Source organism: Neodiprion pinetum, chromosome 2 (genome assembly GCF_021155775.2).
Source record: "Neodiprion pinetum isolate iyNeoPine1 chromosome 2, iyNeoPine1.2, whole genome shotgun sequence".
In the NCBI taxonomy this organism is placed as follows: domain Eukaryota; kingdom Metazoa; phylum Arthropoda; class Insecta; order Hymenoptera; family Diprionidae; genus Neodiprion; species Neodiprion pinetum.
In genome coordinates, this window is record NC_060233.1 from 38,196,113 (window position 1) to 38,211,983 (window position 15,871).

Consider the following 15,871-nt stretch of genomic DNA (forward strand, 5'->3'; position numbering starts at 1 on the left):
ATTACACACTTGCGATATTTTGCACTACTGCACTTTGCAGTTCCCGGAATCCTTGCGTGTACGTAGTACAACATATTTTTGCCAATTTTGCATTTCTTTCCCTCCGACTTCTCGTAGTTTTTCAATAAATTGCGAATACTAGAATACTGGCAAGGAGTGGACTGAGAATCTCTCGCAAAATCAACGGAAGATAATGTAACTCTGTACGCTGTACTGGAGAAAAAATCACGATTGGTAAATTTTAAGACGACTTTCAAGGAGTGTTGGCTTTTCAAAATTAGTGTATATTTTCTTTAAAATGCTTTGCTAAATTTCGTTAAGTTACAAAGACGCGAATTAGTGATTTTTGCTACACGTCCATCGTTACAGTAACGTTACTAGCTTAATCTTCACATAATTTATTCATTCGAGGCCGTAAGTGTGAACGAAAAGTCGACGGTACGTGTTCAATAAGAGGCCGTTATTATAATTCGTTTTCAAGGGAGAGTTCTGATGCATGAATGTGAGAACTATATTCGTCGATTTATCTCTCCCCCGACTTAAACGTTAGTGATCCTGCGGCGTCTCGGACTGGGGGAATCTCATCAACAAGTAGTATGGCGACGTAGCGACATAGTCACGTACATTGTACATATGCATACGAACCTTTTCAAAGGATCGAGAACTCTCACTGGTCCAGCATGTCGGTCCAGCACTTATCATACACCTGTCGGCACGACGCACTCAACTGATTGTTACAACGGTTGTTTGAACCAACGAAAGGACAACAAATTGTTTACTTTTTTTCTTCCCTAGCAATTTATATTCAATACTTCGTTATCGATGAAAAAAAGTAAACCGTAAACCGCGCGCACTCGCGTCGGATGATTTATATCTCAATTTATACACCGCGCGCGCTACTTTCGGACTCGGTGTTAAAAACTAGCGGCGTTGGTAAAACAAACCGAGATAATCGCTGCCCCGTTTTGACAGATATAACGCGTATATCGGGTGTTCGAGGTAAAAGTTTGCGAGGTACGCCATTCGCTGCGGCACCCGCGTAACTAACCGAGAGAGCGACGAGGGGAGAGCTGCCGGTCTCTATCCTCCTGATGTCCCGGGCACTCCTGGCAGACTTGCGCCCCGCGAGGCACGCGCAACATGTGGAAAACCGAGGAGGGTGGCGATCCAAGGGGAGGCTATAAGCGAGCCCGAGGGCGCCCGGCGACCCGCGGCCGATTCTTCCTGCAGAGGTCAAAGGACCAGGGCGGGACTCCGGCGACGCGACGATAACCGGACGCTGCACCGACGTTCGCGAGGCGATTTCGATTAGCAAAACACCCGAGGAGGAGTTCAAGCCCTTTCATCCCTGCCCGGTTCTCTGCCCCCAAACGAGACGCCGTGCAATGGCGGTTTCCCACGGGCGGTTAAACGCAGGGCGAATTAATAATTCAGCTTAAGAGGATCGAAAAGGGATAGTATAGTTCGTGTATTCATGGGACAAGACTTAGCTTCGTCGTTCGAGCATTTGGCTATTCCTTTCCAAGTTTTTGTTCTCACAACTGACCAGTTATTTATTTCCTTTTGTTTCGTTGGGATTTATCGCTTATCTGTTCGGTAGATAAGCTGATCGTCTGTATGTGTAATAATAAATTGATGAGAGAAAAACAATAAAAAAAACAAATCACTTTGAGTGGATAGAAATATATATATTCTTCAGTCACGTCAACAGAGAATTCTAATGTAAAATAATGGAAAATCGTAACACAAACGGCTCAAATCGGATTAATTTGCAAAAGAATATTGCACTCAGAAAAATGGTTTATTAATTAAAAAGGAAAGAAAAAAAAAAAAAAAAAAACTGTTACCAGAAGAATTATTTAATCGGAACGACTTGAATATGATATTGTTTCAATTAAAAGAAATATTTATTCGCCGTAAATAAAATATCTATTTGGTACAACGATTTCTTGCTAGTAAATATTTATTTATCGTCAATAACGAAGTTCAAATAAATCAATAGTGGTGATATAAATAAAGGTCTGTTAGGTTTACGTACAAACATGTTTTTTCTTCGTTTGAAATGAATGTTATTTGAATGAACGAGATTTTCATCTCAGTGTGTAGATTTTACGAAAAAATTTCCATATTCAATTATATTTCCGGTACAGCGGCTGATCGCTAAGCTGAAGAGACTTTGATACTGCTTTATATTTTCCGTCCTCCGCTTTCTACTCACTGAATAATTACAATCAGACCTATGAGTCATGAACCTGCAGTGATTTCAAAATTTATCAACTATTACCGTACGCATGCTAAACATGGTGTACAATAATTTCACGCACGAAAGGGTTTAACCGGAATACCGAGGGTGGCTCTGGAGAGAGTGAGAGAGAGAGAAAGAAAGAGAGAGAGAGTGGTTGACTGTATCGATTATTACATGGGGTTCGGATATAAAAAAAGTTATTCCGAAGGGGAGTAAAGCTTAGTAAGCTCCCATCTTTTTCGCGGCCATAGATGCAGATCTATAAGTATATTATAGATTCGGAAATTGTAACGGTGATGTAGACAGCAAATTGAGCCGTATAATTGTTCGCTGATAATACGCCCACTTGCTAAAGAATTAACAACAGATTATCGTGAATTTGTAGCTCTAATCGCGGGATCACTTAACCAAGGCTTTGCTATGAAAGTCGATTTTTTGTCAACCGGTTAATTTGTGGTTTCGATCTTAATGGGTTGTTAAGCCGTGATTAATTCCACCACGGTTCGACGGAAATCGAAGAAAAGAAGAGTGAGACGAATCAATGTCGCTCAATTAGCCGCCGGAACATTCGTTATACTCGGCAGCTCAAGATAATAACCGATGAGTTTTATCCCGGGTGCTTTTGCATCGTATTTTCACGCTTTTACGGCGGACTCTGAAAACGACCACGAGCAGCATTTTAAGCTTGTATCGACCGAAAGATACGCCTCGGCCTCATACGTGTGCCGGTTCAGTTCACGTTCTACTTTACGCCAGCATCGGAGGAGAATTGTCAAATATATAAAAAAAAGAAAAGAAGGAACAATTTTCCAATAACTTAAAATCTCACGAAAACTGTCCACAAGATTTCGCTCGGATAAAATGGCAAGTATTTATGCAGGATCACGCGATTCCTTGCCTATCTTCATCTCGGCCAGAATCGTAGCGAAGATTTTCTTGCAAAGTTCGACACATTTCAATGGTCAGAATCGCGACTCAACTTATCGCGAGATATTATACCAGAAAAGTATCGAAGAAATATTTCGTGGCCACTTGAGCTCTGAATTATACATATTGTGACGATTTGAACAAAAAAAACTAAAATTCATGCTCGGAAAATTAGCCGTGAGATTCTTCGGCGGTTTTTAGAAACTTACGACGTTACCGTTTTTCTTTTCAGCTCAACACTCATCGCGTACGTGAATCTGTTTGTTTCGCTCATATCGGCAGATGAATAGGCGTTAAATAGGACATCGCGTGTCAGTGACAATTCAGTTAATTGGCAACCACTGAGAAGACAGATTTCACCTCGCCGCGTTTAATCCATTGCACCTAGCTCACGATTGATAGACAGCGAGATTAACCGGGCAAATTAATCTATAGAAACGTGTCAGGTGGTCGATTGCCAAACTTTGCGGATACTATAAATCAAAACCTGGTGTACGTATGGATATAACTGATCACCTCGACGGCGAGCTGGCCTACACCGAAGACTCTATGCGTGAGAATTATACAACTTGGAAACAAAGCGTCAATCTCTGGTTTTAAGCTTGTTTACAGGTCGGTCGCCTAATGCCTTCTCGACCTAAGGCAAACAGAGCTATCGGCTTGTGATTCGCCTACCGGTGATTAGCCGACTCTTCACTCAAGTCAAGTCACTCGCCGATGTATTTCGCTTCGACGCGTTAAGGGGGTCGTCTGGTGTGAAGGACGCTTTTTTCAGGCTTTTTGGGGTCTTTTTTTAAGACAAATCGTTGAAATAAAATTTGTCATAATATTCACACTATACTTATTGACATTTAAATAAACTTTGTGAATGTTTTGGAGACGAAATATTGAATATAACGTAATGTATACTGCCCGATAGGATTGTATGTAAAGAAAAAAGTGTAGACATGATATTTCAAAAAGCACTAGAGCGATGCTGCTCAAATTTTCACAGCCTCTTTATTATACCTATACTAATCACGTGAACTAGGATAATCATGATTGCTTAGTTGGTTTCTGTTTTTCAAGAAAACTTTGAAATTTGCATTTTTGTTCCATTTGTTCAGCTTGTAAAATAAAAACTATCAAAGCTATAATGATTATCCTAGTTCTCGCGATTAGTATAGGTATAATAAAGAGGCTGTAAGAATTTGGGCAGGATCGGTTTAATGCTTCTTGAGATATTAGGTCTACACTTGTTTTTACACACGTTCTTGTCGCGCCGTATACATTAAGTTATATTCACTATTTGGTCGCCAAAAAATTTAAAAAGATCGTTTATACGTCACTAAATATAGCGTGAAAGTTATGAGGAGTTTTTGTTTCAATGATTGGTTTTAAAAAGTTACTCAAAAAACCTTGAAATAAACAGCCATCACACGAGACGACCTCCTTAATTGCAAATAGGGGAAGGGGGGCGGGGGGGCAAAACGGGGTAGGCGGGAAAAATGGGGTACCCCAAAAATTTCGCAAAAATTTTTTTGTTCGATAAAATTTCGTAAATGGCCAAAAATGACATCTAGCATCATTTTGCACTATTAAAAGCTAAAAAAAAAACATTTTTATACGTTTTGCGAAAAAATATACTTCTCGCAAAAATTAAGGGAACAACAAAATTTTCGCAATTTTTTGGTGATTTTCAACAGGCTGTATTTCAGTGAAAAATGGTCGTGCAAGAAATGAAAAAACAAAGCTTTTGAAGCTTGAAGACTCTAGTTTTTGAATTTTTTGGTTGAAAATTTTTCGAAGCACTATTAGCCATGCAATCCTTGGATAAAGCACGAAGAAAAAATTTTCAAAATTTTTTACGTTTTTTCTTTCGCTCTACGGGCATGGAAAAATTTTTCCGAGCTAAACCAATGCATAGGTCGCATAGCCTGTTTATTCAGCTTCAAGATGCTTTTTTTTAAACCTCGATACGACCATTTGTTTTCGAGATATCGAATTTTGAATGCCAAAGGATCCTTTTTCACTCAACTGCTGATATCTCTGGAACTACTGGTCGCACAGCGAGCCGAAGGGCAGTTTCTTTTTCTGCAGAAAATTTCCTACAAAAATCTGTCAAGGTTATTGTCAAAAAAATTTTTTTTCCACCTGTAGCGTTAACGTGAAAAAAGAGCAAAAAAATGCCATTTTGCCTTTTTTTGGATAATTGACTGTATCTTCGTCAATATGGGGGGAAAAGCTTAGGTTAGAAGAAAATTTTACAGCCTAATGTACCCCAAAGGTCCCCCTAAATCGGTAGATCGATCGGTTCAGCGGTTTTCCTGGACCGATTGATTGAAATTTTGAAAAAATTAAGGGAACAAGGTTTTTGGTTCTTAAAGAATTTTTGGATAATCGACTGTATCTTCGTCAATATTGGGGGGAAAGCTTAGGTTAGAAGAAAATTTTGCAGCCTAATGTACCCCAAAGGTCCCCCTAAATCGGTAGATTGATCGGTTCAGCGGTTTTCCTGGACCGATTGATTGAAATTTTAAAAAAATCAAGGGAACAAGGTTTTTGTTTCTTAAGGAACCTTGTTCTCTTAATTTTGTCAAAATTTCAATCAATCGGTCCAGGAAAACCGCTGAACCGATCGATCTACCGATTTGGGGGAACTTTTGGGGTACATTAGGCTGTAAAATTTTCTTCTAACCTAAGCTTTCCCCCCAATATTGACGAAGATACAGTCAATTATCCAAAAAAAGGCAAAATGGCATTTTTTTGCTCTTTTTTCACGTTAACGCTACAGGTGGAAAAAAATTTTTTTTGACATCAACCTTGACAGATTTTTGTAGGAAATTTTCTGCAGAAAAAGAAACTGCCCTTCGGCTCGCTGTGCGACCAGTAGTTCCAGAGATATCAGCAGTTGAGTGAAAAAGGATGCTTTGGCATTCAAAATTCGATATCTCGAAAACAAATAGTCGTATCGAGGTTTAAAAAAAAGCATCTTGAAGCTGAATAAACAGGCTATGCGACCTATGCATTGGTTTAGCTCGGAAAAATTTTTCCATGCCCGTAGAGCGAAAGAAAAAACGTAAAAAATTTTGAAAATTTTTTCTCCGTGCTTTATCCAAGGATTGCATGGCTAATGGTGCTTCGAAAAATTTGTAACCAAAAAATTCAAAAACTAGAGTCTTCAAGCTTCAAAAGCTTTGTTTTTTTATTTCTTGCACGACCATTTTTCACTGAAATACAGCCTGTTGAAAATCACCAAAAAATTTCGAAAATTTCGTTGTTCCCTTAATTTTTGCGAGAAGTGTACAAATAAAAGAAATGAAAATAACAAGAAAAAACTTTTTTTAAATTATGTTGAGAGTAAATTTTATTACTAACGTTAATTTAAAAAGTAATCATCACACACATTTTATTTACTTGAAAAAAAAAAATTACTTTTTTTAGGGGTACCCCATTTTGCCCGCAAGAATAAAAAATTTTGTCTTACTGGAAATTGAAAATTGACATTATTTACGTTGTTTGCAACTGAAAAAAAGAAAATTTAACACACTTACGTTCACAAAATTTTAGTATTTCCTTAAGTACCCCGTTTTGCCCCCCCCCCCCCCCCCCCCCTTCCCCTATATAATGCGAATAATCAATTCATCCTCGAGAGTGAAAATGGCAGGGCAGGGATTATTTTTCTCCTGTGAGCTTATTCAGGTTTCTATACAGCGGTATAACGCCGTGTAAGGGATTAATCCACCCCCGCGGTACTTGCCATCGGATGTTACAGACTGGCGCACAATACAGAAATGCTACCGGGTCAACCACGTGGAACAACGTGATACCTCGACTTCATCGTCCGCTACACTGTCATTAATCAATTGGTAATATACAAATATAACGGGGCTTCGAGGAGGCATGTATTTAAAAATTTCAACAAACGGTCTAACATCGTACAAGGGAAGAGAAAAACAGCGAGTTATTGACCTGATATTCAATTTCCCATATACATATGTACAGGAACGTGTATCTGTATGAGAGAAAGTGAGAAATAGAGAAAGAGGGAAAGAGGAAGATTTGAATTCGCTATAAATCAGAGTGAATTGCTCGAATTTTACCGTCGTCGGAATTTATACCGGTTGAATCTGAATCCGCCACTTTTTCACACATCAGGAAACCCGGGGAGAACATTTCGTCGTGTGTTTTTTTTGACGACGAGCGAGTTTGTCACGAGCATTTTTATTCCTGTATGTAACAGATCGTCGCGGTATTGAAACCGCTGTGCGATATCTCAGAGCCCGAGGCGATATTGAAAAGGGGTAGATAATAATCATCCCGAGCCGTTTCTTCCTACACCCTTACAGTACTACATTATATTTATCTCGATGCAGTCACTCTCTCTCTCTCCCGGCGACCATTGCACTTTTGGCCTCAGGCTGAGCGAGTCATGCTATTTCCAGGAATTTGCTGGACAGGAATAGAACGTTGTCTGTCCAAGAATAACTGACCAATACTACGCAGAACTGCCTCCCTATCTCGGCGGATGATCCGCTTCGTGTTAGATTTGTCGGAGAGAGAGAGAGAGAGAAAGAGTGCATCGCGCACCATGAATTAACAACGAAACTCGATATTATGTCACTCCCGGAATCAACTCGTGAGATATCGAATTACCATCTCACCGAGTGCGTTATTCCATTCGGTGTCAAGACGACAAAACGCTGACCCCGAATAATCCGCGGAAGTCTGCTTGCGACGGTAATGCAACGTCCAATACCGACGGAAACCGCAAATCCAAGAGAGTCGAGCGAGGTCGACGACGAAATTGGCGTGTCTGTCTTTCGTCTCTCTCATGGCTGCACCGCAGCCTACGTCGTGTATAATTTGAGTAATTATTCCGATGCATGTGTTTACAGAAGCCAGAAGGCGGAGTTGAAAAATTGAAGAGGCACGGGAATTGGTAAATTCCTCGATATTCCTCAATAATTTGATCAACAACAAAAATGGATGGATCTTTTGACTGTGAAAAGATCGAATTTTCATTTCACTGTATAAGCCTGAATTACGTACGTTACTTTTCTATTTTCTTCGCACTTTTCTCCCAGAACCAGCTGGTTTTTGTTTTCACTGTATAACATATCCGTTTAACATTAACAAGGGTTTCGATGTACTCGAATTTCGACGAATAAATTTTTCGCCGCGAAAAATCTTTTGTTAAATGACATCGCGTTTGCTTAAAAATTTGCCAAAAATTATTTCGAAACGAGTTTCGTTGTACGTAACGAAGCAAGCGTGACTCGCATTGTTTTCCCCGATCCGTGAGATCCGTGAATATATGTGTTACATACAGGCGTATCGTTTTGTTTAGCGACGAGATTGAATTGTGGGTTTGTAATATAATATATGCCATTTTTTCACCGTTGTAGCTTGACTAGCTAGACGTTCGCTTATCTTTGTCGGGGTAAGATCGACTTCGACGTGAAAGACACTGACCAGAATCACATGCACAGCGTCAAAGCGGCGCCACGCGTTTCTGAGACGCTTTTAGAGGCTGAGAAAATATTGGAGCTCGCTGTGTTGCAACCCGTTGAAAATGGGTCTTTTCCGAATCTCTTAGTTTTCTGGAAGCGTGACCGACGTTTCAAAAGGCAAACGTTAATAAATTTAGGCCGGTATTTGATGGGTTCAAGACTTACTGCCTTTCGATCCCGATACCATGAGGAGGTGTTGGTAAATCACTCTTCTGCACTGGTCGTCGATGACACTGACAATAAGTGTATCAAGCTTATTTAACCGCTATTTATAGCGCCGCGAAGATGCTCGTCGTAAAAAACATACGAGAAGAGTGACGGACGCGGCCTGTTCGTGGATCTTGGCAAAACAGCTCTTTATGTTGGAAAACGTGATATAATGGCGAAGCGTGGCAGCGTGATTAATCATCATTCTCACGCTTTCGTTACGCCTCCCGTTTCCGTGACTCGTCGTTAATCTAATCGAAGCATGATACGAATTCCAAAAATCAAGATAAGACCCTTGGAATCTTGGACGGTGAAACGGTTATCGACAAATTTCGGCAATCGATCACGAACAAGGCTTTAGTTGCCAGTTGAGTGAGTTCTGAAAAAAAAACGAAAAGAAAAAAATGCTAACAATGATGTAGTTCTGGCGGAAGAAATGGGTAAACTAATTACGCGGCGTACTGGCGGAATACGGAATGTACTCGTTAACTTCCCGCAAACTTGTTCAAACTGTGAAGTAGAAGCCGTTAATATAACGTAGCGCAGAAATTTGCATCGACAACTGAAACAGGCAGATTTCAAACTCGGCCATATACATAGGTAGGGTATATAGTATATATACAGAGGAAATTGAGATTTTCGGTTCATGGGATTAATTACGAGCATATTTTTCATGCGCGTTAGCCAATACGCACGAAATTATTTATCTCAACATTTGTCGGTTCAGCTTAAAGTAACGGTGAACTGAATAAACACACCTTCGTTACTGTAACACAAGAATAATTCAAAGAAAGCGTAAATTCGAGAGAAGAGATTACCAATGAAAACAGCTTACGTACCTCGAGGAGTTTTAATTACAATTTTGCAGAGGAGTGATCATACGGCCAAGCGATGATCCCTCTAATTAAACTAATTACAAATGGAATGTTATAGTTCTTTAATTAAGCGCAGCCCATTTGTGAAGTGGAATTTTTTCAAGAGTTCAGTTCATATAGAGGTTGATTTTTGGCACAAGATTTTCGACCTTCTTGATATCGCTTCAAGAGGAAAAAAAATCAACCCGCTTGAGAGAGCGGAGGAATTGCTACGGTACGACTGCGTTATTTTCATTTCTTTGATCGGTCCCGTTTGCTCGAGTTTAACCTCGTTTAAATGAACTTACTGCGAAGCAGCAAAAAAGGTTTAAAAGAGAGAGAGAGAGAGAGAAAAAAAGAAGAAACATTTCAAGAGAAAAAAAAAAAAATTAAAACAAAAACAGAATGAAATAAAATAATATGCGAACGAACCACGAGTTGAAACGAAGACTTACACCGTATACCGACATAAAAACACGGTCAACGAGCTTCGCGTTTCACATAAGGTAATAAATTGCAACAACATTTGCTCTGTAGAAGTGATTTCTGTGTAAAAACGATCCTCCTTCGTTCAAAAACATAAACGAGAGAAATGAAAATACTCGCGAGAGAAATTTTAGCACCTGGAGCATCTTTCGAAAGACTGATTTCAACATTACTTGAAAGCTTTAAACGTTGCAAAGTTTTTCTCTGATACTTGATCATAGATTCTTAACATAATCAAAAATTCTCGCGCGCGAATTTAAATAATTTCGTAAAAGTGTAGGATAAAAACGAAAAACCAGTACAATAATCCGAATAAATTGGAAAGTATACACCTGCGTAATACAAATCGTATACCCTCTTCGTAACTTGATTCAGAAATTTGACACAACTTCTTTGATGGGCAATTATACCGTACAAAGATGATTCTCGAGTAACTCAGGGAAAATTATACGTCTAATTTCCGAGCAATAATCGCTTGATTCACAGCATAACTCACACAATTAGCGGACTCTGCTGCTGGTATATAATCTACGGAGTAAAATGTAATGCAAATTTTTTTTCCGCCATAAACCGAGCTGCCGCAGCGCAGCACCAGCAACATCATCCATGCATCGAGTGACACAGATATGAATAGATGGACAAAGGGCGACACAGACTCGGGGGTTTTGACTCGGAACCGAACAGAGTCGACGAATATCGATTATAAGAGCGTTCAGCCTGCGGCAAGGGATGCTCGTCTCATCGAAATTGGGGCCCGTTAGCCACCCCGGGTGCTCGGGCAACCTACTGACACTGATACCGTCAGAGTTTATCCGTAGATCCGGACGGTGGTGATGGGATTGTTTTCGAGTGAATTTCGAAGGCCTTTCGGAATAGGAGATAAAATCAACGGCCCAAACCGCAGCCCTTAGCGTACAATTTCTATCCAAGAATCGTTTTTCGGGTAGCCGGAAACCCGATGGATCTAACAGCAGGTGCCCCTTTCCATTTGCAAATCCAGGATGCTACAAATTCTGGAGGTTTTCTTCCCCGCCGGATTACCGGCTCCGTTTTTCCCCCGGTTCCGTAGATCCGCGATATTTGAGGGTGAACAAAATTCCGCTCCGGTATTAAACAGCTATAGCTCGGTTGAATATTTACTCATCCCCGAAGTGTGTTTGCCGGAGTAATTCATCCGTGCAAATGAATGTTCATTTATTTTTAGCAGAAAATAAAACGACGGTTGTGTAAGGAAGGAAAAGTGATCTTGTCAACCGTGACGAAAGTTACGTTTCACTTTACGTGACGGGAATTTCACCCCCGATTTTACTCGGAGTTGGTGGTCGTACGTGCGCTTCGGGAAGGGTTGCCAATTTTCTTGGCTGCGTGATAATGGGGCGCGGAATTTAACGGAGCTGCGGATCGGCGGAATGTTATTGGGACCAGAACTGACAGCTGTGAGCTGACCATCTTGGAAGCATGCTAATTCAGGGGGAAGAAGTTGCGGGATGCTGTTACCAAATTTGTTGCCTTTAATGTATGTTCACATGTGTACGAGCAGCCGGAGCGGATAACGGTTACTCGCGATATTGTGTTTCGTTTGGAAACAATATTTTTATCCACCTCCAACCGAGAGACTCATTTTGCAAAGCGGAATAAAAGAAAAATACCCTTGCCAAATCGCTCTCGAAATTCTAAGTCTTCCCACTTAAATTACACGCGAGTGAAGATGTCTCCGTTTTTAATTGCTACCACTCGGTCATATTTAATGACACGTACTTGATCCTGGAGGTATTTTGTGGAAAGTTAAATTTCTCAAGAGATTGTCACTTGAATTTTGCTCATTAAGTCGATTATATATACATATATATGTAACTTTTGCTCAAGATGTTGAAAGATAAATTTTCACACAAAATTCACTTGCGAGGCTTACAACTTTTAAATTGTTTGAGCTACGGGATTCACCAATTTTAATTCTTGACAAAATTCCTTCGAGATCAAGTTTATATCAAATGCGACTGAGCAGTAATAAAAAAAAAAGAAAAAGTAAATAAAATGACATCTTCATACGATTTAAATGAAAAAGAATCAAATTCCGAGAGCAACCTTTCAATATTAAATGTCAAAGATACTCTTCCGCGAGCATTGTTTTGTTACGTTGTACGTACATGTTTCTAAGGGTATAAATAAAATGAATTGATGTTTATAAATTTAATTTCCAGACTGATCACCCCAATTTGTCTACTTTGTCACATTTCCCATCTACCCGTATCCTATAACAGAGAATTTTGCCCCTCTGCAGCAATGTGTTACATCCAAGCGCTGCTGCAAGGTCTCCGATCCCAATTGATTGTCGTACCGTACGTAACGAGAGTAGGACACGGACACATCCGGGGTCTAGGCATTAAGGTGCGAGGGTTGCGAACGGTTATACAAATGGACCATTAGACACGTTTGCGATGCTAAAAGGACTTTGTACATGACTGGCCGGACCGTACGTGCGGAAAGTTTCGAAAATCCCATTACAAGGAGTAATCGAATACGACACAGCTGCCCCTTTCACCCGCTATTAGACTATGCCGCGTAAGCTCAAAGCTCCGGAATACGTTATACAGCGTAGCAGCCTGGACGGTGATTCGTACGTCTATTTGAACGGCTATCCGTACTTCCGAATGTGGAATCGATGATCAGGGACCGAAACAACTCTCGCGTACGTTCAATTGTAAAATCGTGAAAGCTTGACTGTAGCTAGTTCCGAAAGCTCTGAACGGTTTTTCTTTCCTCGATCGACTGAATGTTACACGAGTAGATATGCAAATTGACTTGGAAACCGGGTTCCGAGTCTGCCGCTTCTGCAGGATAATACCCGGCTGATATTCCATGCCTCTAATTTTGAAACGGAATGCGGATGTTCGCCGAAGCGTTCAGAATCTGAGCACAATTGGATGAATTTTAAAATCACGGCACACCTCCCTGCACCTCAAAGGCCGCTGAGGTGCCATGGATTATTTTCCATTTTTCATTTTCCACTTTCCAGTTTTCCCAACTTAGTCACGATCACTATCTGTGAATTGTTCGTGACGTGTATTTCGTACTGAAAGGTAAAAAAAAATAGGAAGATGATCGCCGTGAATTTTTTATTAACTGTGATACGTAAGCCCGCTTAAGAAGTGTTAACATCAGTGGTTAACGTTGAATTTTCTTGTAAACAAAAACACCTCGGAAGTATGAGTGAAATTTTTCGACCAGAGGCTAGTCGGCTATATAGGAGGTTTATCTCCCATCTTATCATTTACTAAGAAAGCGTACGTCGATGGAGAAGTAAAGCGATTCACGGAACAAAAGTTCGCTGGAGCAGCAAATCGTATTATTAATGTAGTCACAACAAGAAAATTTGTTGCTCGACTACATATATGCTTGCGGATCCAGCTTATTGTTTTTTTCCATGTAGGAAAAAATGCTTCAACGGTGAAAGAACGGAATGATGATGTACTCTGGCGTTTTCTTGCCACTCCCTTACTTTCCACATCCTCTCTGCCGGCTTTGAAAGGTTCTTTATCTGTCAGGGCTAGACTACCGACACCCACGGACATTTAGAGCCGACGAGATTCGGAGCTTTGATCCTTGAGCTCAATAAAATGAATCTTATTTTATTGTGCGCCCACTCCCTGGTCCCCGAGATCACGCCTGCATAATCTCCCGATTTTTCAAAGTCACATTGGCGTGACCTGAAGCCAGTAGACGGTTCCAAACAAAATAAGATTGAATATTTTCACAGTTCAGCAGTTTCCTATCTGATCCGAACAAAATCCAAGACGAATTTCAATGTAATTTGAACAAGAGTTGAATAAAATTGAAAATCCTTTTGTTATTTTCAGATCGGTCAAGTATGCATAAAAATAAATCGTACTAAGAACGAAATCCAGAGTGTCCTATAGCTTTGATATTTTCAAAGTGGAATTGGCAGAAGTAGAGAAACGAAGAGCCTTTGGTTAGTCCGAAAACTCACGACAGGCATGCACGTGAGTCTCTGTATGCCGACCACGAGCTTCTGCTCTCCGTTTGACGTGGATGAAAAGTAAAGCAAAGCAAAGTGATTACAAACCGTGAAAACGCAAAGGCTCGAGGGGTTGGTTTTTAGGTACAGGGCGTACTGATGATGTAGGAATACGGCGCTTTTCCGCCGCTCTAAAATATTCCTCTCATTTATTGTTTGTTGTATAAATCTAACCGGCTCGGCGTGTACCGCAAAAAAGCAGCATGTAAAAATAACATGTGTATGCTGACATGAGATGTGAGCTCATTTACATTCGAGCTTCGTCATGATTCGCGCGGTCACAGAGAGAGTGCATTTTCCTTTGCGAAATCCGTCTCGAGTTCATCCCGTTAACCCACGAGTCGTTTCAAGAAGGTTGAAAAGTTTCATTTCCTCCATTTCTCCGAAGTGGAAAAACTTTTCCACGTTATTTCTCAACGAAAAATCTAAAAGCGACTCTTGGAAGTATCTTCGTACGGTGTATACAATATTATATATATATACATATTGGATATCAGCTACAGCACCGCTTTTATCGTCCTGAGAACCCCGCTACATGAGTCATCTCCTCGTCGATGGTATCAACGTTCGTTTGAATTAGCAACGATATACCAATATACTCAAGGCTTTGGAAGTTCGGTAGGCGGGTACACCGTCGTCTTAGCATCGCAACGAGACCCAGATTCAATTTAATAAATTAATGCAATATATAGATATAATGTAGAACAATGCAATGGGTGCGCATTACACCTTAATCGGATTTTGCGGGTACGTGGATAACCGCGAACGACGATCAAGGGATTCGTAACGGCAGCCATTTTGGAGGGAATGATCCGAAGCATCGCGAATCTGCCCGCGGATTTTCATTCCCCTTTTCCCAATGACAGGTGTAATTTTTTTCTCCTCTTTTTAAACCTCTCTTATTCCGCTTGGAAATCGATAAAGAAAACCGTACTCCGCGAGTCACAATGAAAAAATCTTGCTTTGTTTAATCGTCGAATGGAATCCGGGATGTGATGCACTTGTTTCTGTCCCACGCAATGCGAGAGCAACAGCTTCACTTGGCAAAAAGAGGAAACTGAAAACACTAAACTACCTCGGATTAAGCTTGACTTGTAGAATCCGGAGAAAAGATACCGATAACACGGCATCTGTACACCTTAATATATTTCGTGACGACATTTGCAGGCTAATTTAACTGCCAAGCGCACATCCGTTGCGGGGTACCGCGATAAAATGTGCTATACGATGCGATGTGAAAAAGACTTGTGTTTAGCTTATACCCTAAGGTGGCTTATCTACCATCGTCAAGCAGGTTGGGGGAGGATGGATGTTAACAGGGATACAGCCGGAAATACACCCTCACCTTTGCAAGATTATTTACTTTTTTAAATACAGTTTAACAAATAGACAAGGAGCAGGATTTAAGGGAAAAAAGTTCAACTCTCAGGCTACTTCGTGGAATAAATACCTACTGAAGAAAAACAACCCATCTCCTCAGCGGATTAAAAAATTAAATGGCTGCTAAGATAGACAGAACAATCAAGGTGGAAATAAATAAAGCGGAACTCTCGATTTTTTACATTGCAAATGTCGCAAGTATGGCAGGCATAAGTTGATGGTAATTTTACAGTCTAGATTTCGG

At 40.4% G+C, this 15,871-nt stretch overlaps 1 protein-coding gene across 7 annotated transcripts in view; it reads right to left on the bottom strand.

The window, feature by feature from the left end:
- Window positions 1–15,871, bottom strand: part of Elk (Eag-like K[+] channel) — an 89,186-nt gene that overhangs the window by 62,164 nt on the left and 11,151 nt on the right. For 2 of the 7 annotated variants that reach the window (XM_046611292.2, XM_046611289.2), the window contains exon 1: window positions 8,830–8,847. The exons of 2 other annotated variants lie outside the window; for them this stretch is intronic. The gene's annotated coding sequence lies outside the window, so the exon portion shown is untranslated. Of the gene's footprint in view, window positions 1–624; window positions 1,052–8,829; window positions 8,848–15,871 lie in introns of those variants that run through there. 3 more of the 7 variants (XM_046611298.2, XM_046611293.2, XM_046611294.2) reach the window with 2 other exon arrangements.